This window comes from Danio rerio, chromosome 16, assembly GCF_049306965.1.
Source record: "Danio rerio strain Tuebingen ecotype United States chromosome 16, GRCz12tu, whole genome shotgun sequence".
Lineage (NCBI taxonomy): Eukaryota > Metazoa > Chordata > Actinopteri > Cypriniformes > Danionidae > Danio > Danio rerio.
In genome coordinates, this window is record NC_133191.1 from 6,701,406 (window position 1) to 6,725,973 (window position 24,568).

Genomic DNA, 24,568 nt, shown 5'->3' on the forward strand with positions numbered 1-24,568 from the left:
GAATTAAAAGGAACAATATTTAAACGAAAGCATGAGTGTCAAGATCTCACATTTACTATACACAATTGTGCAAAATCAACAAAATCAACACAAATTTGAAGCTCCCAATTTACTATGCACTTGTCCTTCCATTGTGCTGAAAGCGTGCCTTCTTATTCAGCTTTAAACAGGCTTTAAACAAACCTCGAGCAACACAACACAAGGCACACGAAAACATGAAGCATGTGTACATCCTGATCTCTCATAATATTAGTTATAATCAATGGCTGCCTTTTTAATTATTGCTCATGGTACAAAGCAGGGAAGGCTCATTTAAGGGGGGATCGATATGGGAGAGTGATTGGTGGATGGTGAAGCTGTACATCAGGTGGCTTGATGTGAAAATCATTGGGGCCTGTGCATGCGCTGATCAAAGCGGTTAGCCCCCCAGCTGGCTGTGGGGCCTGGGTAATGGGTGAACCTTCCGTGAACCAACATCTGCGGCCTGCTCTAAACAACACATCATATACGTTCTAGGAGGAATGGAAGTTGGAGGAAATTAAAGAAGAGGGGGGAAAAAAAAACTTTGCTGTCTTCAGTTGAATTTTGCTTCATATATCTATATCTATATCTATCTATCTGTATTTATATATATATATATATATATATATATATATATATATATATATATATATATATATATATATATATATATATATATATATATATATATATATATATATATATATATATATATGAAGAGAGAGAGAGAAAGAGAGAGAGAGAGAGAGCTTCTCATACCTAATAATCCTATGTTAATTTCCATTCTCTATTCACCTCCTCATTCTATCACAAAAGAGGTGATTGTTTTTCCTTTTTTTCCCCCCAAGATCATCTCTATTACCCTCGTTCTCGTGCTCCTCTGATTGTAACCTGTCTGGCCAAGCTCTTTAAGGTTAATAACTTTGGCCTTTGGACATTATTTATAGCGTTGGGTAAGAGGAAACATATCACCGCTGTGTGTAGTTTTACCTGATCTACGCATTGCTGTTCCTCCCTCCCTTCTTCACTTCCAATCCCCCTCTCCTCTTCGGCCAGATAGTTTGCACTTTTACATCTCCTTAATCATGTATTTTCTGCTTCTGGTGCTTTAAACTGATATAAATGACGGTAATCTTGGAATGTGTGAATGGTAGCGTTTCCTGGCTGAGTGGCATTATTTGTCACCATTCTTGCCCTTAAATGAGCTCCTTCACACCGCCATCCTATGTTAAATGGGCAAATAATTGTTTTCAGTTATCAGTAAGTGTGTTTATCAACTCATTTATTTTAGTCATATGATTTGCAGACATCTGCCGAAGGCATATCAATCCCAATCAGCTCGATCCCAATAGTCTAGTGACTAGTAACAAGCAGGTTATAGCCTTTGGGTGCTTATAATAATTCAGTTTACAGATGGATATTATTTTTCTTTATTTCTTTTTTCCCCAAACCTTTAATTGAACGCTGGTAGGTCTCTTGGGATTGAAGGTTAAGGGTTGGGTTGCCGCCTAACCCCTCCCCCCTTCTCTACAAAATGGTTAAAAAGATAAAGAAAAGGTTCATTCAGAATTCACTCTTACTAAATGGTATGCTGCATTTAAGTTAGTAACACTTATTCACTCAGTGGCAGATTTAGGCATGGGCTATATGGGCGATCAGTAGGCCCACCCGGAATCTGCGCACGCAGAATTCTGCAGATTTTCCATCATTAATCCTGTTTATTTACTTGAGTAAATGTGTGTAAATCTATATTTATTCAGTTTTTTAAATTAAGTTCAGTAATATTATTGACTAATATGAAAATGTTCATCTGATTTATGTACAATGCAGTTTGTACAGTAATATTTTCTGTCTTTTAGTAGATATATTATATGAGAGACTTGCTTTGTTTACCAAATAAAGTGAATCTAGTTGGATTTGCATTTTAAACATTAAATAAAAGTTAAAAAGATATCATTTTTTTAATTTCATATATTAAGGTTTTAGTTATGATAATAGCAAAATAATTCCGCAGAAATCCGCAGAGTTTTACCAAAATTCTCTGCAGAAATAGCAAAAAACGTCCATAGATTCCGTCTGGCCCTAGCGATCACCCAGTTGTGCGTTTCCCAAACAATGACGTAACTCGCGGCTGAACTATCATAGTGTGATGCATCGTTTGGGAAAAGAACTATGGAGTGACGAGTGTTTCCCAAAACCCCTAGTTTCTCTGTCGCAGATCCATCGCTTGAACCATGTTAGTTATAACGTAAAACGCCCATAATAATGCTCTAAACGGGGTGGAGTAACTACTTCTTTAGAGACGAACCCCATAATTTCTTATTATATTCAAATTATATTGTTTTACAAAACTTGCCTTTAAAATAAAACCCAATATTAGTTTTGGATAAAACATGCACTCACTTTCCACATTAACAGAAATATTTGTAAATGGCATTTTAATAATTTTAATAACTAAATAAATAATGTTTAACTAGATATTTTTCAAGACACTTCTATACAGCTTAAAGTGACAATTAAAGGTTTAACTATAGGGTAACTATATGCAGGTTAGGGTAATTTGGAAAGTTATTGTAAAATGATGGTTTGTTCTGTAGATTATTGTAAAAAAATTAGCTTAAAGGGGCTAATAATTTTGTCCTTAAAATAGTGTTTAAAAAATTAAAAACTGCTTTTATTCTAGCCAAAATAAAACAAATAAGACTTTCTCCAGAAGAAAAAACATTGTCAGACGTAAAATTTCCTAAATCTGTAAGCATAATTTGAGAAATATTTAAATAAGAAAAAAAAATTCAAAGGGGAGCTAATAATTCTGACTTCAGCTGTATGTTACAATATAAACATATATGAAGTTAATCTGCAGTGGAAATCTTACTGATGTGTATAACTGAGTGATCTGATTAATTTGATTTATATGATTGCGATGATGCCGCTGAATATTGTAAGATCAATATGTGGTTCAAAAAGAGGTGATATACAGTTGAAGTCAGAAGTATTAGCCTCCCTTTGAATTTTTTTCTTTTTTAAATATTTCCCAACTTATGTTAAACAGAGCAAGGAAATTTCCACAGTATGTCTGATAATATTTTTTTTTTCTTCTGGAGAAAGTCTTTGTTTTATTTTGGCTAGAATAAAAGCAGTTTTTAATTTTTTTATGAACCATTTTAAGGACAAAATTATTAGCCCCTTTAAGCTATATTACTATTTAATAGTCTACAGAACAAACCACCATTATACAATATACAGTTGAAGTCAGAATTATTAGCCCCCCTGAATTATTAGCGTCCCTGTTTATTTTTTTCACCAGTTTCTGTTTAATGGAGGGAAGATTGTTTCAGCACATTTCTAATCATAATAGTTAAAAACTTATTTCTAGTCACTGATTTATTTTATCTTTGCCATGATGACAGTAAATAATATTTTACTTGATATTTTTCAAGACACTTCTACACAGCTTAAAGTGACATTTAAAGGCTTAACTAGGTTAATAAGGTGAACTAGGCAGGTTAGGGTAATTAGGCAAGTTATTGTATAACGATGGTTTGTTCTGTAGATTATCAGTAAATAAAAAAAAAAAATTAGCTTAAAAGGGCTAATAATTTTGTCCCAAAAATGGTTTAAAAAAAATTAATAACTGCTTATATTCTAGCCGAAATAAAACAAATAAGACTTTCTTCAGAAGAAAAAAATATTATCAGACATACTGTGAAAATTCCCTTGCTCTGTTAAAAATAATTTGGGAAATTTTTTTAAAAAAATAAAATCAAAAGGGGGCTAGTAATTCTGACTTTAACTGTATATACACATGCACAATGTTTCAGTTTTTTTTATAAAATGATGTAAAATGATATAAAATGAAAATGATGTAGAAAAAAAAGGAATAATAGACGGCAAAAGAAATGTTTTGCTTATAAATAAAGCTTTAAAATAAGCATTTTAATTGACTATAAGATTGGGCCTTCATGAAAAATTCAGAGAAAAAGTTAGGCCTTGAAGTGAAAGAGGCAGAGAACCCCTGATTTAAACTACCCCAAACTAAACCCACACACTCTTCCTTGTTTTCTGTCATTATTAATGTTTCTTTTTGTCTTTATTATAATATTTTATACTTTTAATAAGAAAAATATGAACAAATAATATATTTTGCCCCCCATTTAATAATCCTCTGTACACAACAAGCACACCACCTCTACTTGGCCACAGCACAGTCATTTCTGTCATGATAAAACGATTGAAACAACGCACACAACACTGTCCTCATTAATGATCTTGTTCTCTTTCATTCACAGAGAGCTGCTATCTCATAACTCTCCAGTCCACATGTCACCTCCCTGCCCTCATATGCAGCCTTTTTTCCCCTCTCTTTCACATTTCATTGTACCTTCCCTTCTCCCAGATTAGCTTATTCATTCTTCACATATGACCGCCAGCCTGTTAAAGTCATATTAAACCAAGGCAATCCACTTTAAATGGGTGTCTACCATGAGCATTAAAAATCTCTTTGCTGGCCTTTAAATATTTTGATTGGGCGATGAGGAGGGGCTGTTTCGGAGCGCTGATCTCTCTCCCAGGAGGCCGCTTCTGAATATAAATTGAGTAATATTATAAAGGCGTGGAGAGCGAAAGGACCGGCTAATGAATGGGTTACGTGATCTACCAAAGGAACAGGAGGTCACGCTGTGAAGTGAAATACCCTTATAACTTCAATGCTAATTCCCCACAGATGATGATACATTAACTGAGGGCTCTTATAATTCTATTTCTATCAGCCGAATACGCATTAAAGGGGATTAAAATGAATTAATATCAGATGCGATCATTATTATTTCGTGATTATATTGCTTGACTCCAACCCCTTGTACTCAAGCATGCATAACATAATCAAATGAAAAGCGGGACATTATGAAAGCTGATTTGTATTGCTAGGATGCTTCTTATCTGCAGATGTCTCAAGGAGTCACTCACGATGTCCTGGATCAGATTACTCAACATTAAGACTTAATACTAGATATTAAATACAAGATTTAATCCCACGTCTTATTATTTATTTTTCATCTCAACGGGGAATTAAAGTCATACCCTGACATATATTTGCTCAGGATGCCTCCCTGGGAATGTCTTTATTAAAAATGTCTATTTAAAACAGGGGTGGTGCGTTTACCGTGTTTACGTTGATGATAAAACCTATAATAATTGTATCGTAACTGTGCTAAAGTGAGTACTAGGGGTGGATTACAAAATATAGGCTCAATTTGAACTAATACTATGACATTATGAGACCCTCATCAGCATCAAACCGTTTGGCTAGTTCAAAATGTGTGTACACTCACCGGCCACTTTATTAGGTACATCTTACTAGTACCAGGATGGACCCACTTTTGCTCTCAGAACTGCCTTAATCCTTCATGGCACAGAGTCAACAAGATACTGGAAATATTCCTCAGAGGTTTTGGTCCATATTGACATGATAGCATCACACAGTTGCTGTAGATTTGTCGGCTGCACATCCATGATGTGAATCTCCCGTTCCACCACATCTCAAAGGTGCTCCATTGGATTGAGATCTGGTGACTGTGGAGGCCATTCTGGAAATATTCCTCAGAGGTTTTGGTCCATATTGACATGATAGCATCACTCAGTTGCTGTAGATTTGTCGGCTGCACATCCATGATGTGAATCTCCCGTTCCACCACATCTCAAAGGTGCTCCATTGGATTGAGATCTGGTGACTGTGGAGGCCATTCTGGAAATATTCCTCTGAGGTTTTGGTCCATATTGACATGATAGCATCACACAGTTGCTGTAGATTTGTCGGCTGCACATACATGATGTGAATCTCCCATTCCCCCACATCTCAAAGGTGCTCCATTGGATTGAGATCTGGTGACTGTGGAGGCCATTTGAGAACAGTGTCATGTTCATGAAACCAGTCTGTGATGATTCACTCTTTATGACACGACGCGTTAACCTGCTTATATTTAAATGTAAATGTCAACTATGCATCACGAATGTCAAAAAACGCACACACCTTAATTTTTGCAGTTCAGCAATAATAATAATAATAATAATAATAATAATAATCATCATCGTCATCATAATAATAATAACAGAAAAGTTTTTTTCATCACTTTTAATCTTCTTTATTGTACTGTATTTATGAGAGTGGCAAAAGTACTCACAATGTGCCAATTGAAAGCAATCTATTTACTTCTTTAGTCATTTTTATTTAGTACTGAAGTGTGCAAGTAATATATTCTAAAACAGTGCTTCTCAACCACGTTCCTGGAGGACCACCAACACTGCATGTTTTGGATGTCTCCTTGGTCTGTCACACCCATTTCAGGTCTTTCAGTCTCTGCTAATGAGCTGATGATCTGAGTGTGTTTGGTTAAGGAGACAGGGAAAATGTGCAGAGCTGGTGGTCCTTCAGGAACGTGGTTGAGAAACACTGTTTTAGAATATACTTGGAGCAAGTTTTTATTTATTTATTTATTTTATCATTTTGAATAATGAAAATAAGGAGGGGGTGACGTGGTGGCTCAGTGGTTAGCACTGTTGCCTTACAGCAAGAAGGTTGCTGGTTCAAGTCCTGTCTGGGCCAGTTGGCGTTTCTGTGTGGAGTTAGCATGTTCTTCCCGTGTTGGCGTGGGTTTCCTCCGGGTGCTCCAGTTTCCCCCACAGTCCAAATAGTTGCGCTATGGGTGAATTGAATAAACTAAATGGGATGCAGTGTATGTGTGTGAATTAGTGTGTATGGATATTTCAGAGTTATGGGTTGTAGCTGAAAGGGCATCCGCTGTGTAAAATGTATGCTGGGTAAGTTGGTGGTTCATTCCGCTGTGGCGACCTCTGATAAATAAAGGGACTAAGCTTGAGGAAAATGATTAAATGAGTTATATTTATTACTTTTAATATCATTAGCTCTTATTAACGAGAGTGGCATATGTCATTTGGGTATGTAATGTTTGCCATTTGAAAGTAATCTATTTACTTCTTCACTATGATCATTTTATTACTGAAGTGTGCGAGTAGTATATATTCAAAATGTGTGGGTTTACTTATTTTATTTGTAATTTTTTTTCTTTTTTACATATGTTTATTAAAATTTTAACAATTGCAGATTAGGAGATCTCAAAAAGAGGTGACAACTGCAAATTATATATACAGTATACAATGTTTCTGACTTTTTTTTAAAGTCGAATCAAATTAACTTTATAAGTCATTTTTAACTTACATAAACTTAAATGACAACAAAAATCAAAAATACATCCTGATTAACTCACTAAAATAAGTTAAAGTAACATAAAAATATATAACTGTTCAATAGGGTTGAACTAGTTAATGTTAGTTATTGTATTTACTGACATAACAAAACACATTACATTTATTACAGCATTTTGTATCTTTGTTAAGGATTCATTCATTCATTCATTCATTCATTCATTCATTCTCCTTCGGCTTAGTCACTTATTTATTAGGGGTCGCCACAGTGGAATGAACCATAGACTTATCCAACATATGTTTATTTAGTTTATTCAATTCACCTGCTGCATGTCTTTGGACTGTAGGGGAAACCGTAGCACCCAGAAGAAACCATTTAACATTTTTACATTAAATAATGACACCTAATTGTAAAGTGTGCCCTAAGAAACTTGTATTGCCATGACTTTTTCATATATAGTTTCATTCATTCATTCATTCATTGAGTATTAGTAGACTGTCTGCTTAATATATGTTGATTCTGCTCCTTCAACAGACATTTAACTGACTATAAGACACTTTGCAAGTACATTTCAACTTACACTAACCCAAACCCCAACCTAACAGTCTACTGATAATCTAATGGGAATTAGTTGGCATGTAAAAGCAATTTAACTTAAACCCAACAAATGGACCATCAAAATAAGGTGTGACCTAAACGGTTTATAATACATTATTTTAGAAATAAAAAGCTAAATCTGATAGATTGATAAGCATAGATTTCTGTGTGGAGTTTGCATGTTCTCCCCATGTTGACGTGGGTTTCCTAGGGTGCTCCGGTTTCCCTCACAGTCCAAACACATGCTCTTTAGGTGAATTGAATAAGCTAAATTGCAGGCCCGGATTAATTGGGAATACCGGGAGAATTCCTGGTGGGTCGGTCTGTTTTTTGGCCGCGAGGGCCGGTGACCCTAGCTGCTTGCACTCCGAGCAGTCGCACTTTTTTTTCATTTATGTATTTATTTGACCATAGCCTCACTCTTTTTGTTTATTATTTTGCACAGCTCCGCTCTTTTCAATTATTTTCCCGCAGCCCTGTGAGCAAATTGCAGCCTGCAGGTTAATGACGATGTAGCTATCATTCGACCCCAAACAGCAGCACCTTAGTGAGTATAAGAACCCGAATAATTAATATTAATGAATATTACACCTGCTCAATGAAAATCAGATGATTCCTACATTAATAAATCTGACATAACTTGATCAGAAATCTAAAAAAGGAGAGAAAAAGATTATTATTATTGTGAATGACGCTGCGTTATGACGCCTCCGACCAGTGTTCGAACCTCACCTAAGCAATCTTTTTTTTCATTTTTATTGTTAAGACATATAATACTGTTAGGGTTGTTAAACATTTGAAGTTCTAAAGCAGCTGTTTTCTTGGAAAAGACGTAATAGTGTCATTAGAAACTTAATTGGAAATGACGTTATTTTAATATAGTCAGTCTTGAACTGAGGTGAGTCGGTCTAAGGCTTGAACAGGAGTCCCACTACAGCCCTGTTTGAGTGCATGTGTGAATGTGAGAGTTTGGGTTTCCCAGTGCTGGGTTGCGGCATCCGCTGCGTAAAACATATGCTAAAATGGTTGGCGGTTCATTCCGCTGTGGCAACCCATGATAAATAAGCAATTAAGGTGAAGGAAAATAAATTAATACATGATAAACATAGACATAACCACTATTAGCCTAAAAAAAGTGTCTTTTCTTTTGTTGAATTCAGTAATTTATTTATTTTTAAAGGATGAGGAACTGTTAAAAAAAAAATAAAGTGTTATTCTGTGTGGAAGTGTTCACTAGAGCATATCCTTACAATTAGCATAGCAAAGACTACCACAAAAATAACGCAAGACACTGGTGTTAGTGGGTGCATCCAAATGCACAGTGCAATCCTTTTTTTTTTTTTCTTCCTTTTTTCTTCAGTATCATCTGCCTTTGGCCAAAATGCCATTAATACAAGTGTCAGCAGGGTGAGTGGAATAGGGCTGCTGCAATGTTTTTGACTAGCTAGAAAAGAAAACGTCCTAGATCCAAGGGGGACAAATCTGTCCAAAACATTGTCTATTTTTTTTCCAGCCTTTTGTGATGCTGGTTCCTTGGGACTCTGTCTTTTATTTGTGTTAAGATTAAATTGCACGGTTTCTAATGTTTTCACTCCTCGGTCTGTCATAGGTCACTGACCTTGGTATGGCTCAGATAATAGATACATCTTCTGTTTGTTTCAGAATGTGAAACACTTGTCCGCCACAGCCTAGTGATTCACTATTGTCGGCGTCTCAAGCAATTAAGAAAAATACTGAAATCATGCCTCGCTGCATCGTTTCAATATTTATTATGCTCTTTTGCTCAAAGCCATTTTGCCACATTATCAGAAATTATCTTTAACACAATTAAAACTGCATTTAGATTGCACATTAGAATACACATTTGGACTAAACATTTGGTGGCATTCTCGAACCCAAACCTTACAGCGGAGGACCACAGACGATATGAATGATGTGCTAATTATTTTGTTATGATTGTTGTTTATTAAATTATGTTTCACTTTTGGGGTTCAATTCCAGTACAGCTGTGTTGGAATTGTTTTATAAAGCCAGTGGCTGCAACAGTTCTTATTATGGAGGTGCTCATTTGCATGTCGTAATGGGATTGCCTGCGCATGTCACAAATTTAATTCTTCAACGTGATTTTTTAACTAATCAATTTTGTGCAAAACTCTTAAAAAACACATATGACAATTAAATCTGTTATCCAGATTCACTGTAATATGAATTTATTTGTAAACTCTCAGGATCTATTTACATGGAATTCCAATAATGTGATCATGATGCATTATTTTGTTCTTTATGCTTACATATTTGCAACTTAAAGGAATAGTTCACCCAAAAATGAAGATGACCTCATAATTTATTCTCCCTTCTGTGGTTTTAAACCTTGATAAAGTTCTTTCTTCCGTTGAACACAAAAGAACACAAACAGTAGGGCAAAAACTACAATCAAAGAGCTTAGAATGACCAAGAGGCGACACTCTGGTGTAATTTGGGAAACAGCCACTAGAGGGCGCGGCGGCCATTATGGAATGAAAACTCCAATAGAACAACAGCATATTATAAGTCTGTAAAATAAACTATTAAAAGTGCTGATAATTATAATAACAAATGTTGCACTGTCGTCTTTCAGGTTGTATCTCGGTTTTAATACGCTTTTTAAATAAATAAATAAAAAACAAAGCTGCTTGCCATCGCGACAGTAATGAGATCCTATGGACGGCCGATCACTTTCACTCCAAAATGGCGGAATCCGGGGCTGTTGCTGGGCGCTGCTGTTGCAATGGAACGTTCTACTGAGTGTCGCCTCTTGGTCATTCTAAGCTCTTTGATACTATGAGGTCAATGTGTCCTAGCAACCAGCATTTTTCAAAATATCTACTGTTGTGCTCAACAGAAGAAAGAAACTCACATAGGTTTTGAACAGGTGAAGGGTAAACGATGACAGAATTTTTTATTTTTTTGAGGGTGAACTATTCATTTAGCTCGCACGTAAATATACATATGAAGATTTTAAGTTTACTTTGACTTCGCGCATCAAATTCACTTCACGATGGATGTAGATTCACATAATGGGCAACTCTATCTGCCCGGTGACTCTAGCTTCGTTACTAAATGGCTAACATGGAGTTTATTGAGAGAATAGCTTTGTTTATGTGCTTTAGGAAGGCTGAAAAACAGCGTAGATTTGCACCCAGCTCTGTATGTTTATGAACTCCTCCAGAAACTATGCCTGGATGATGGAGGCTTTCAGCTGTGCTTCAGACTGAGCCGAGCCCAGTTTGATGAACTGTTGTTTGTGTCAGCAAGAGGATTTCTTCTCAGGACACCAACAACAGGCACTACGTCATAATCACTCCCCTACAAGAGCAAGCTCATGATTGGTTACTGCGGCGCAAATGTCTACTGAAGTTCAGATTTTCCAACTTGAGCAATTTGCGCAAAATGCGAGATATGCTTGTTAAGTTTCGCTTTGCTTAATTCGCGCCACCTCATTTACACGAATCGTGTCAGAGGATGTCTATTTGCGTCTTTGCATTGACTTCACATGTAAATCACTCGCACTTAATACTTCATCCACATCTGGCGTGAAGGCATCATCATGCTGTGTTCACACCAGATGCGGCACATGAAAATAAATCACTCTATTTGCATGGAAATAGATGCGTGAACATTTTGAGTTCACTCTCTTCATTTACGTGTCAAAGTTACTTTACAATAGACGTGGATTCACATCATGGGCAGGGCTTCTGTTTGCTTGGTGACTCTAGCATCGTTGCTAAATGGCTAACATGGATTTTATTGAGAAAATAGCTGTGCTTATGTGCTTTAGGAAGGATAAAAAACAGCATTTATTCGTTCGGTGCCGTGTCCACTAGAACCTTCCTGAGGCGCACCCAGCCCTGTAAGTTCATCAACTCCTCCAGAAACTGTACCTGGATGATGGAATTTTTTAGTGATGCTTTAGAGTGAGCTGACCCCAGTTTGATGAGCTGTTGTCCGGTGTCGGCAGGAGGATTTTTCCTCGAGACACCCCGACTTTACAAGAGCAAGCTCCTGATTGGTTAACGTGGTGCGAATGTCCACTGAAGTTTAGATTTTCCAACTCCAGTGGTTTGCATGAAACACGCGATACGCATATTAAGCACGTCACACACGCAAAAAAGCTCAAGTACAAATTTAGCGGAGTAAGAGTAATGATTTTTCTCTAATAATTTACTTGAGTAAAAGTACACATATTTAAAAGTACTCATTACCTAATAGTTTTACTCAAGTAAATGTAACGAAGTAAATGTGACTCATTACTACCCACCTCTGCTACCTCATAATCACTCTCTTACAAGAGCAAGCTCCTGATTGGTTAACGTTGCACTAATGTCCACTGAATTTAAGATTTTTTAGCTTGAGGGTTTTGTGTGAAGCGCACGATATGCGCGTTAAGCACTTTAAACTCGCTTCATTTGTGCGAATAACTCTCACTTGATGCTTCATCCACCTCTGGTGTGAATTAAGAAACGCCTAAACAAATTCACTTCACAATATGCATGGATTCGCATCATGGGCGGGGCTTCCGTCTGCCCGGTGACTCTAGCTTCATTTTTAAATAGCTGACTTGGATTTTATTGAGATAGTAGCTGTGTTTATGTGCTTTAGGAAGGCTGATAAACAGTGTAGATTTGTTTGGCGCCGTGTCTGAATTCACTAGATCCTTTCAGAGGTGCACATAGCTCTTTGAGTCACCTCCAGAAACTATGCCTGGATGATGGAGGCTTTCAGTGGTGCTTCAGCCTGAGCCGAGCACAGTTTGATGAACTGTTGTCTGGTGTCAGCAAGAAGACTTGCCCTCGGGACACCGACAACAGGCACTATGTCATAATCACGCTCCTACAACGCGGGCTGAACGTCCGCTGAAGTTCAGATTTTCAAAGTGAGCGCATAAAACACTTAACTCGTGCTGCTTCGCACACGTGAATCGCGTTGTTTGTGCCGCCTCATTTGCGCAAATCGCGCCGCAGGATGCATTGACATAACGTAAATTTACTCTAGCTTGATGCTTCATCCGCGTCTGGATATTTGCAGGTTTTTTGAATTGATCTAAAAAATAATGGATAAGAATACTGGTGGTCTTTGTGATCTGTTGGAGATAGTAAATAAATAAATGAATAATAACAAAATTTTATTAAATAAAAAAAAAATTGAAATAAGTATAACCATATTGCCTGAAGAACATGCACAATATTTGTTTTTATACCGGTTGAAGTGAGGTTAAGTATGGGAAATTCCACGGCCAGCTCATGACAGGCTCCAGTTCACTTGACACTGGCTCCATAACATAACCATTATGATACAAAGAGGTATTCAATAACTGTGCAAAGGTCATTCATTATGAAATGCTCATGTCATCGGTAAGCAGCTCTACTGAACACAGCCATGTCATTTTTCAATTCCAATCAATACAGTGTTGATTCAGTAACATTGTCCATGTTGCAAAATGAATCAATCATGAACAAACGGTGTTCATGATTGTGTTTAGTCCCAGCTGGTCCTCACATGACATATTCAAGCTTGTCAGAGGGATCTGTGCTGAGGGCTCCGGCGTCTTTATTGATACTCTGTCTTGAGGGCTTGTGTTGTCAAGGTTTAGATGACTGTGAAAGGTCCTTCCTAGATGCAGGACCGCCATATGGTCTACATGCAGCATGGATCTGATTGGATCGGAGTTAACTTAGACATAAGGATAAGACAGACACACATTATTGTAAATATATATATATATATATATATATATATATATATATATATATATATATATATATTTTTTTTTTTTTTTTTCATAACATTAGTTTAGATTGCTTTTTTTAATGATCCCATTTAACATTACATTTATAGAGATGTGATGAATGTGTGAATACTGGAGGTGTGCTGAGACCCATATTCCACAGGACGAGATGAGTTAGGAGACTGGATTTAAGAGAACAAGATGAGATTTTTAGACTTTAAAGAAACCCTAATTGATAAAATATTAATTAAAGCATTTTTTAATGTATAAAATGGAAAACCTTGTACATGAAAGATTTTCTAAAAATAAACATGCTCTTTTACTAAATTATATGCATTGATAAACATGTAAACACTACAAAACACTCTCACAAACTCAACTAACAGCCAAGTAATTGGGCAAAGAAATATATAAATAGTTTAATAAAAAAACATTCATAGTTTCCTGCCTCCTCCTTTAAATAATGGAGTTTATTCATGTTATTTTGGTCATGTTCTTTTTTTAGACTGTTTTATTCTATCCTTTATTGGGACATAACAGTATATAGACAGGAGGCGAAGATACCTAAAATATGTTAATTTATAATATAAGCATATAAGAATTATATGCTCATCAGCCACTTTACATAGTACACCTTACTAGTATCAGGTTGAACCCCCTTTTGCCTTCAGAACTGCCTTAATCCTTAGTGGCACAGATTCAACTAGGCACTGGAAATATTCCTTAAAAAGTTTGGTCCATATTGACATGACAGCATCACGCAGTTGCTGCAGATTTATCTTTCCATCTACAGGTTGCAATGAAGCGTAGCGCAAGCTCTGTGATTGGTCAGGTTGGTACCGGTGATTAGCGTGGCTGGTGCTGAGAGCCCTGAGCCAGATGGAGCGATTGTTTAGAAGTGTCGAGTCCCATGAAGGAGCTTTAGATGGAAACTTTTGTTTTATGTTTACCTTATGTTTAAAGTTGTTGCACGCCCATCAATTCTCCCTCTGAATTAGCACGTTTGAATTACTTGTACTGTTCAGAAAAAAAAATATTCGCAAAGAAACTCAACACAGAGTAACATAAATACTTACTGCCAGCTAGCATATCGGAAGTGTTATTGCAGAGCAACACAAACAGCACGCAGAACTATAAATGCACGACTACACGCAAGGCAGGCACCATGGGTGACATGATCAGTTATCGCAGAAGTATAAACCAGCCTTCAGTTGCTTAAGCTTCACTAAAACGCCAGTCTGTTTGCCTCTTTCAGCTTCCACAGCAAAAAAATGTAACAAACTTTCAATAGCCCTTAAATTGTGTATTGGCTGTTCAAACATTTAGGTCAAAATTTGTAAAGTAGCTCAGTGGGACCTGTAGATATTGCAGATCTCATCTCTCCCCATCTCTTGTATGTCACTGAGCTTTGCTAGGATCTCATCAAAGCTGTGTAGAGGGGAACTTGGTTGAGGTAGATAGCCTGGCTGACCCAATAGTATCTTAATGCAGCTTTTATGATGCAAGCTGAGATTGCATCACTCAGAGATGTAATGTCAGATACATTGTGGAACAAGTGACTTCACTGTGAGGGGTAGGGTTTGGGGTGAGGTTATTTATTACAGTACAAATATTGTATATTATTTTGCTGAAATATATTTTCCGAATTTCTTCAGCACATTTCCTTCAATATAATTAAAATCATCCGCAATGATTTCAGTGGCTTGGATCTCAGGAGAATCTCTTGAATCTCACTCTCCTCCACCGTCCGCTGTTCACTTTCACTTTCTTTTGCGACTCCTCAACCCTCTTCCCTTTTTTCCGCAACAACCCCCCGCTCTACTACACTTTTGTCCTTCGTTCCCAACACGGCTTCGCCATCCAACAACAACCACCTCTCCACCTCTATATATATATATATATATATATATATATATATATATATATATATATATATATATATATATATATATATATATATATTAGGACCGTCAATCGATAAAAAAAAAATGAACTAATCAATCACACTTTTTTGGTAAATTAATCGCTATTAAATCACATTTAAAAGACAAACTTGTAATTTTGGCTATTCAAATGTAAAATTAATGTAAACGCAAGACAAAAACTATTTAAAAATGCAAAATATAATTGTTTATTAGAATTTTTATTTAACTTGTAACACAGATTTCTTCATGTAAACAACATACCCAATAAACTATCAAGATCCTGGCTTGACCGGCAAATTAAAACACAGGCATGTTAATGCCATTTGAATTTTAAAACAATCAATACTAATAAAGAAAAAAATTATTTCCAAGTTGGATTCTAAGTGAACTGCAATAAAATGCCAAAATACAGGCGTTGCAGATATGGAAGTTGGAAAATAATAATAATAATAATAATGAAGTATTGAATACAAACAATTGCACTCATTGTAAAGTTGTATTGCTGTGAGTTGAGAACATCAATTATAAATTAGAAACAATTTTGCGCGCGCACAGACACACAGACCAATGCCCTGCACAGGGGGGTGACCCGGTGGCTAGAGCTACTGCCTCTCTGCCCTCATTGGCTTGGGTGCCCGTCTCAGGAGGTACTTGCTCTTCACTTTGCAATTGCGTTGCAGCACCTGCCCCTGTAAGGGTCTGTGCTCTGTGCACGTGCCTGACAGATAGACACACACACAGACAAAAACACACACACACACACATAACGCCCGCCGGACAGGGCAGCCGGAGCGACTCCCTTCAGATTCAACACGCATGATCGTGTTCATCAAATTTGCTGAAACTAAGCGTTGGTTGTATTTCACAAGGATTCTGACACAACAACGCCAAGTATACGCTTTCGTTGCGTTCAAGGAGGAAACTTGTCAAACTTAATAAAACATTGGAATGCGCTGTCTTAGAAATTGTCAGGTGAAGTCACAAGCTGTCAAAGTACATTTACATAAAACACCAATTCTCCGATTTTAATATGATAAGATAAGATTATACTCTTATTAAGAGTCTACCATAGTAGCGATTTGATTACCTTAAAGGACCACCGAGTCACGAAATGTGGAGGTTTTTCTTTCCGTTCGCCATGCGGTATCAAATTCCATTAAAACAGAAGTCAAAAGTTAAAAATTAAACATCCGAAATTGCATGAAACTCTGGAGAGCCTGGTGATGCTACATTATTTGTTTTATACTGAAACTTGAAATAATATATATATATATATATATATATATATATATATATATATATATATATATATATATATATATATATATAGATAAGATTAGTTTTATCAGGAAATATTTTAGTCATGTTGATACACACCACGAGCAGTTTGGTTGGTTTACCAGTTGACAATGAAGATGATGATTGCAGCTTCAGTTTCTTGTCAACTTAAATCAACTTTTATGCAGGTACTTATTCATTTGTATGTGGCTGAATGCAAAAACAAATGCGTTTGTCTAGCGAGTGCCTTTGAAATTTGAAATCCACCAAAGCTTATTTATTCTAATCTTTTTGGTTGAAGAATTGGTTCTGAAACAGACAGATGGCTCATTATGCTGATATGCTTTGTTGATAAACCTCTCCTTGCTGGTCACAATAAACAGGTGGCACATAACGTTTCCTTGGTTTGTATAGTTTCCAGATTACTTCCAATCATTCTTACAAAAGTAATCCATTTTCCCCATTAATTTGGCTCACATCTGTGTCTACATTTGAAACAATGACTTTGATGCAAATTTGCTGCAATTTCGGTGATAGATAAATAGATAAAAAGTTTCATTTTCCACAAGGCCAAATGCCTAATTTGCTAAATTTTTACTTATTTTTTTAAAGGGAAAATAATACAATTTATACTGGTATAAATGTCGTTCTTTTTAAGCACATTTGAGAATATTCAAACATTTTTTTACTCTCTCACTCATTTTTTTATTCTCTCTTATTTGTCAAAACATCTGCAGCATGTTCATTAAACCCCTTAAGTAAAAGAAACTCTTTCACAGATCACAGATGTCTCAAACAAAATTGGTTCTTGTTCATATTTTCATTTCAAAACCTAGCAGTCATTGCATCCTTCCGTAAGCAACTTTTATCGAGGCTTCATAAAAATCCTGCAAGCCTGTGGGTCAGGGGGCAATGTGCTGATGGATTATGGGATTGCTCCATGTCCTGCTCTTGCTGACAGCCTTTATTGGTGTTGAGGAAGAGCGTGTAACCCTTTATGTAATTATTGTATTAAAGTCAGTGTGCCCCTGCCTTGCTGGCACTTGCCCCTGGATCAATGTGAAGATAATTTCAGAAATGAATAGTTAGTATCGATCGCTCCCTCCCCTCTCTTCGAGGTGGCTTATCAGCGACAGCGACATGTCGTTGTAGATTATTGCAGCAATGTCATTTATGGGCTCTATGATAGTTTTTGTGTGTGTTTTTGAGTGGGCCGTTTCAAACAAAGAAAATTCAATTTGAAATGGATTTCTGGCCGTCTGCTTTGTTCACCTTTTACTCTTATGTACACAAGTAGCAATAAATCACAATCTTTTGGATTTCCTTGGCTTTTATCTCATTTCTGGGGCTCTTTAAAGCCAAGCAGGTGTTAGTGTGGTGTGGTGAGTGTTGTCGAAGGCTAGGCATCAGCACTTGAACTCATGGCTGAAGGATTGCATGTGCTTTGGAAGAGACACATTTGTGACTTTTGGCCTGCTGTTTGGAGGAGCTTAATGTTATTGTTGTTATTTTCCTTGCTTGGTCATTAGCTGAGGCATTCGCTGTGCCAGTTTCTGCTTCCATTTTCTGTTTAAGGTTATGGCATGCTACATGCAATGTTGTTTCTCCTCTGCAGAACACCTACGTAAAGCAATTTCAAGTTGATTTTTATTTATTTATTTTGAAATAGATGATTTCACTGTTTAGGAAATTAGTTTTGTGCTAAATTGTATGTAACTGATCAAGACACTACATAAAAAGGTCAAAATAAATGATAATGCAAATATGAACCAATCAATATTGTTTAATATCTTAAACAAATGACACTGAATTAAATTTGTGAATTAGATCATTTGTAGATAGATAGAATTTGAGGAAAGATATACACTAACTATCATAAGTCTTGTCATCGATCCCAGTTGTAAGAGCAACAAATAATAACTCGACTTCTAGTTGATCATATGGAAAAGTGGCAGAAGGTAGAATTTTCAGATGAATTCTCTGTTGAGCTGCATCCCAATCATCACAAACACTGCAGAAGACCTATTGGAACCCGCAAGGACCCAAGATTCTCACAGAAATCAGTCAAGTTTGGTCAAGGAGAAATCATGGTTTGGGGTTACATTCATTATAAGGGCATGCGAGAGATCTGCAGAGTGGATGGCAACATCATCAGCCTGAGGAATCAAGACATTTGTGTTGTCTATTACATTACAAACCACAAGAAAGTACTAATTATTTAACAGGATAGTGCTCTTTCTCATACTTCAGCCTCCACATCAAAGTTCCTGAACGCAAAGAAGGTCAAGAATTGGCCAGCTCAGTCACCAGACATAAACATTATTGAGCATGTCTGGAGTAAGATGGAGAAGGCATTGAAAATGAATCCAAAGAATCTTGATGAACTCTGGGAGTCCTGCAAGAACGCTTTCTTTGCCGTTCCAGATGACTTTATTAATAAGTGATTTAAGTCATTGCAGAGATGTATGGAAGCAGTCGGCCAAGCTCACGGGAGTCATATACTATATTAATTTTTTATCCACTGCAGCTGGACTTTCTATTGTATACTGGACATTATTTCTGTTAAGTGACAAGACTTTTGTCTAAGCAACGTCAGACCTTACGGTCTTAATTAAATGATTAAAAATCAAGGCGTGATTATATTTTATTTTGGTAAATTAAGCGCAATCTAGAGGCATTTGCCTTTTATTTAAGCCACTTCTGACACCAAATGATCAACTAGAAGTCTAGTTATTTGTTGTTCCTAGAACTTGGATAGGCAACAAGACTTTTGTCAGCTAGTGGAGATTGCATGAATGCTTATTTGTTTTGCTCATATTCATGATCTATTTAAGCCCATAATATATTAAGCCCGATTTTAAACACTAAACCACTGTACAATGATTTTACTGGAGCAGGAGAAGATTTTTTGACAGTGGGAATAGTGTAATTTTCTTTCACTCAGAGCTAAATTGGCTAAGACTTAAAATCCCCCAAATAAAAACATAGTAATCTTAAACGTACTGGTTAAATAACCAGCCTATGAGCAAACCTTTATATTTCTCTGCCAGTTTGAATAAATGTCGGCCAATTATACTAAATTAAAAACTTGCTGGTTCACTTAAAAAAAATTATCATGTGGATTCTTTTATAACCACAGTGTACCCATCTTCTGATGGCTACTTCCAGCAGGATAACTTGTCGTGGCATGTCAAAGTGTGAATCATCTCAAACTGGTTTCTTCAACATGACAATGAGTTCACTGTACTCAAATGGCCCCCACAGTCACCCGATCTTAATCCAATAGAGAACTTTTGGGATGTGGTGGGACGGGAGATTCGCATCATGGATGAGCAGGTGACAAATCTGCAGCATGCTATCATGTCAATATAGACCAAAATCTGAGGACTATTTCCAGTACCTTGTTAAATCTACACCATGAAGGAATTAAGGCAGTTCTGAAGGCAAATACGATTAGACTCCCTAGTAAGGTGTGTCTATCTAGTAAAGTGTACCTAATAAAGTGGCCAGTGGCTGTACATGTAATTGTTTTAAAAAAATTCAAATCTTAGTTGACCATACAAGTCAATTTTTGACATTATGAGTTGCAAAAACCTCTAAGTATCGTCTGAAATGTTCAAATAGATTCAGTATTTTCACTTTTATGGGAAAGACTAGGTCATTTTCATGGCCTTTAATGTGAAACTGTAAAATGTGAACTAAGAAAAGTGCTAAATTTAGAAGGAAATTCCAGATAGTACTTACTGTATGTCTTTCAATACAGAAAGAGAAACCACAGCACTGCACATTTTGAATGTTTATTGTTTATGTATATACTGTTAATCATCATTGTAAATACTCATCATCAATCATTATTTTAGAAATTATTTTAATAGCTCAAAGACGACTTAATAGTGCTTACTCTTGATAGGTTACTTTACACATCTTTAGTGTATTTGCTCACCTATCACAGCTGACTAAAGAGGCAGACATGTTTGCGGTTCATCTGAACAAACAAAAGAAGCACATAAAAATCACCTATGCCATTGCACACAATTGATTTGTCTGGCACAACAAATGGAAGAGTTTAGGGGAGACAGCCCGGAGCATTACTTGTCCTTTAATTTCCATTTACATAGCAGGGGAATCATTTATTCCCAGTTTCCCCATTACTCAGCCCACACTTTCCCTCCTATGAGACTGTAAGTGTCAGGTTTTATTGGTGTTACAGACCACCATGGGTGTCTATAACCTCTTCAGGGTCAGATCACAACATAAATGATACCCTAGACATATGTATTAAAAATGTAGTTAAACATGTATTCATTATAATTTCAAAGCTAATCGGATTGCAAAAGCAAACGACCAGTCTTTTTTTGCAAACCAAAATGTGCAATAGATGAAATGTGTGGCTTTTACTGTAATACAGCGTCTCTTTTTAAGGTCAAAAACTCAAGGGCGATGATGTTCTATCTTGGAGGGTTTCATAAAACTCCTTAAATCTAAACAGAGGAGCGGAACACATTCATTAGCAGTGGTTCCCAATTGTGGTCCTGAGAACTCCGACCTACACATGATTCAAATCATTAGCTCATTAGAAAAAGAGCACCAGGACTTAAATAAAAATAAATAAAAAAAAAAAAAAAAAATTATTCTGGAAACATAGCCCTATATACACATTTCTGGAAATCCCAAAATATCCATCCCAGGAGCTATGTTTTTTGCAGTTTTTTTTCCCCCCACAAATCCACCAGAGGCCGCTGTGTATACTCTTTGAGATCTCAAATTTATCTTGCAAGTGCCATTCACGCCCGCTCTACTCACATAAATCCATCGGAGGCCACTATCGACTTTATGACTGAATGACCGACTGACCCCGCCTCCTTCTTTCCTAAACCCAACCAATAGTGTTTTCATAAGCACCGATTGAACAACGTCCACCTACTTCCCTAAACCCAACTGACAGTGTTTCTTAAAAAAAAAAAAAAAAAAAAAAAGCCCCTGGCTTTTTTAAACCATGTTTTCAGATTATATCACATTCCCACATGGTTATTTACTTGTTTATATTTTTGACTTTTATCTTACCTGCTTTCTGCAACTGTTCTTTGCCAGATTCAAACCTCATCGGTGTGGTCAACTCTTCTCTACATCTCAAGTCCACCGACATACATGGCGATCTACTCGACATTCTGGTAACAGCGTGATAGCGGTCCATATGGAGGTAAGTGGTCAGCTGGTAAGGCAAAAAGGAACGTTGTTGTGTTGCGATCTTTTTGGGCCTAGAGATGTGACCTCAACAAAAAAATAAATGATTGGTGGTGGATGATGTGCAATGGGTAGAAAGAGGGAGATCTTATTTCCTCAAACAAAATGGCTAGAAACTTAAACACAAGATCAAATCAAGAAAAAGAGAAAAGCTTATTTACATATAATCAAAACATAACAAAATAAACAGGGTATTAATTCAGAAGGAAGCAATACTAAAACAACAAACAAAAAACAAGCCAACTCCTAATATAATCTCTTGCTAATCTGAAATAAAAGAAACACACACACACACAAAAACATAAACTAACTTCCTTTACTAAACAAAAACAGGAGAAAACTGATTTCAAAACAAAAATGGCACCCACCTTCCTACTTAACCCTCAAAACAAACAAACAAATCAACCAGACTCACTTCTCTTTGGGTGAATTATTAGATGTTAACAAGAAGATCATTGAAAATAGAAGTCTGACTCCAATAGCTTCACCACACAGGAGCTAGATTAGTTAAATTACATCTTTAAAGCTCTAACAAACAACAGGTCTGTATGTGTAGAAGCGCTCAGCCACTGTGCGATCTTGCCACCACCAACACTGGTTTGAAGTGCAGCTCAGGTTAAATACTCTCTCTCCTTTCCCAACAGCCAATCACAAGACACGTCCAATGATTGCTACCAGGTGGACACAGTTACCTGCAGGGAGAGAGAGAGAGAAACAGACAGAGAGAGAGAGAGAGAGAGAGAGAGAGAGAGAGAGAGAGAGAGAGAGAGGAAAAACACAAAGCACATTGTGCACACCAAAAGATACGTCTCAGGATGTAACAGTTGTACCACTCTGTAGTGTGTAGATGAAATTCAGCCATACATACTTTAGGCTACATGATTTGCAATCTCCAAAAATGTATAGAGGGATATGTTTTCAGAATGAGCCTATATTGTCTAAAATTGGGCGAGGCATTGGCGCAGTAGGTAGTGCTGTCGCCTCACAGCAAGAAGATCGCTGGGTCGCTGGTTCGAACCTCGGCTCAGTTGGTGTTTCTATGTGGAGTTTGCATGTTCTCCCTGCCTTCGCGTGGGTTTCCTCTGGGTGCTCTGGTTTCCCCCACAGTCCAAAGACATGCAGTACTGGTGAATTGGGTAGGCTAAATTGTCTGTAGTGTATGAGTGTGTGTGTGTGTGTGGATGTTTCCCAGAGATGGGTTGCGGCTGGAAGGGCATCCGCTGCATAAAAACTTGCTGGATAAGTTGGCAGTTCATTCCGCTGTGGCGACCCCGGATTAGTAAAGGGACTAAGCCGACAAGAAAATGAATGAATGTCTAAAATTGGTAGACTTTTAAAAACTTTTTTTACAGAATTTTACATACGGTCATTGTCTTAAGTAGTACTGAATGATACATGGTCACATGGATTAGTCTGTGTATTATGAGAGGAAGTGTCATTATGGGAAACAAGTTCACGTTTTGTTTTCAATTCTGCAAATGAAAAATCTTGTTTAAATCCAGTCACGAGTCTAACACAACGTTCACTTCTGCAAATGTGTCAGACATGAACTGATCTGAGAGTGGGAGCATGCAAAAGTCATACTGCATAAATCAAAATGCTACTGCACCATACCACAACAAACTAGTCCAGAGCAGACTTTTAATGTAAGAACTTTGTAGAATGTCAGCAACATATTACACGGATGTAATTCATAAATAATCATTTATTATTATAATAACCTCCTCTGCTCTTTACTCTCTAGAATGATTAGTAACTTCCAGGCAGGTGTGATAAACTTGGTTTGGGTTAACAAGTGTGTAGGGAAGTGGCCTTCCAGGAACAGAACTAAACAAAGGTTTTTATTATATATATATATATATATATATATATATATATATATATATATATATATATATATATATATATATATATATATATATATATATATAAACAGGGCTTAACTTTTTTTGACCAACAGCCACTGTGGCTAGTAGTTTTCCAACATGACTTGCCACTCGCTATTTTCACTAGCCACAATTTTATTGTTGGGAAAATATATTTTATACACATAAATATGACTTTGACATGCTAAAATTACTTGATTTAGAGTTTACGTTATCTCTACATGCCTCTTCATTCATTTCACTTTTTGTGTGTTGTGAACGAGTTTGCTCAATAATCATGAGCAAATAGGTCAGGGTTTCATATATTACAATTAGTTTTCATAATTTTCAGAGCCCAAAATTAAGGATTTACCCAACTTATCTCTGACCACACCATAAATAAACAGTTAATTATTTCTTAGCCACAAATTTTAAATATGTAAAAACATGCAAAATTTAGCTAAATACTATACTTTTTATTTAACAAAACATATGCACAGTCATATGTCCTGGCTAAAGGTCCCAGATAACCAGTTAACTACACATAAATGGGGAGTTATTCTCCCATTAAAGCAATGTTATTGAAAAAAATTATAATTAAACCATATTAATGCAAAAGAAAGCAGGTAAAACATACAGTGTGATAATGAAA

The 24,568-nt window shown here is 36.5% G+C and overlaps 1 protein-coding gene across 3 annotated transcripts in view; it reads right to left on the minus strand.

Moving 5' to 3' along the window:
* Positions 1-22,644, minus strand: part of mboat1 (membrane bound O-acyltransferase domain containing 1) — an 86,757-nt gene extending 64,113 nt beyond the window's left edge. For all 3 annotated transcript variants that reach the window (XM_073925274.1, XM_073925272.1, XM_073925273.1), the window contains exons 1-2: positions 22,467-22,644; positions 21,872-22,019 (exon numbers count right to left, since the gene is read on the minus strand). The gene's annotated coding sequence lies outside the window, so the exon portion shown is untranslated. The remainder of the gene's footprint in view (positions 1-21,871; positions 22,020-22,466) is intronic.
* Positions 22,645-24,568: the final 1,924 nt, after the last annotated feature.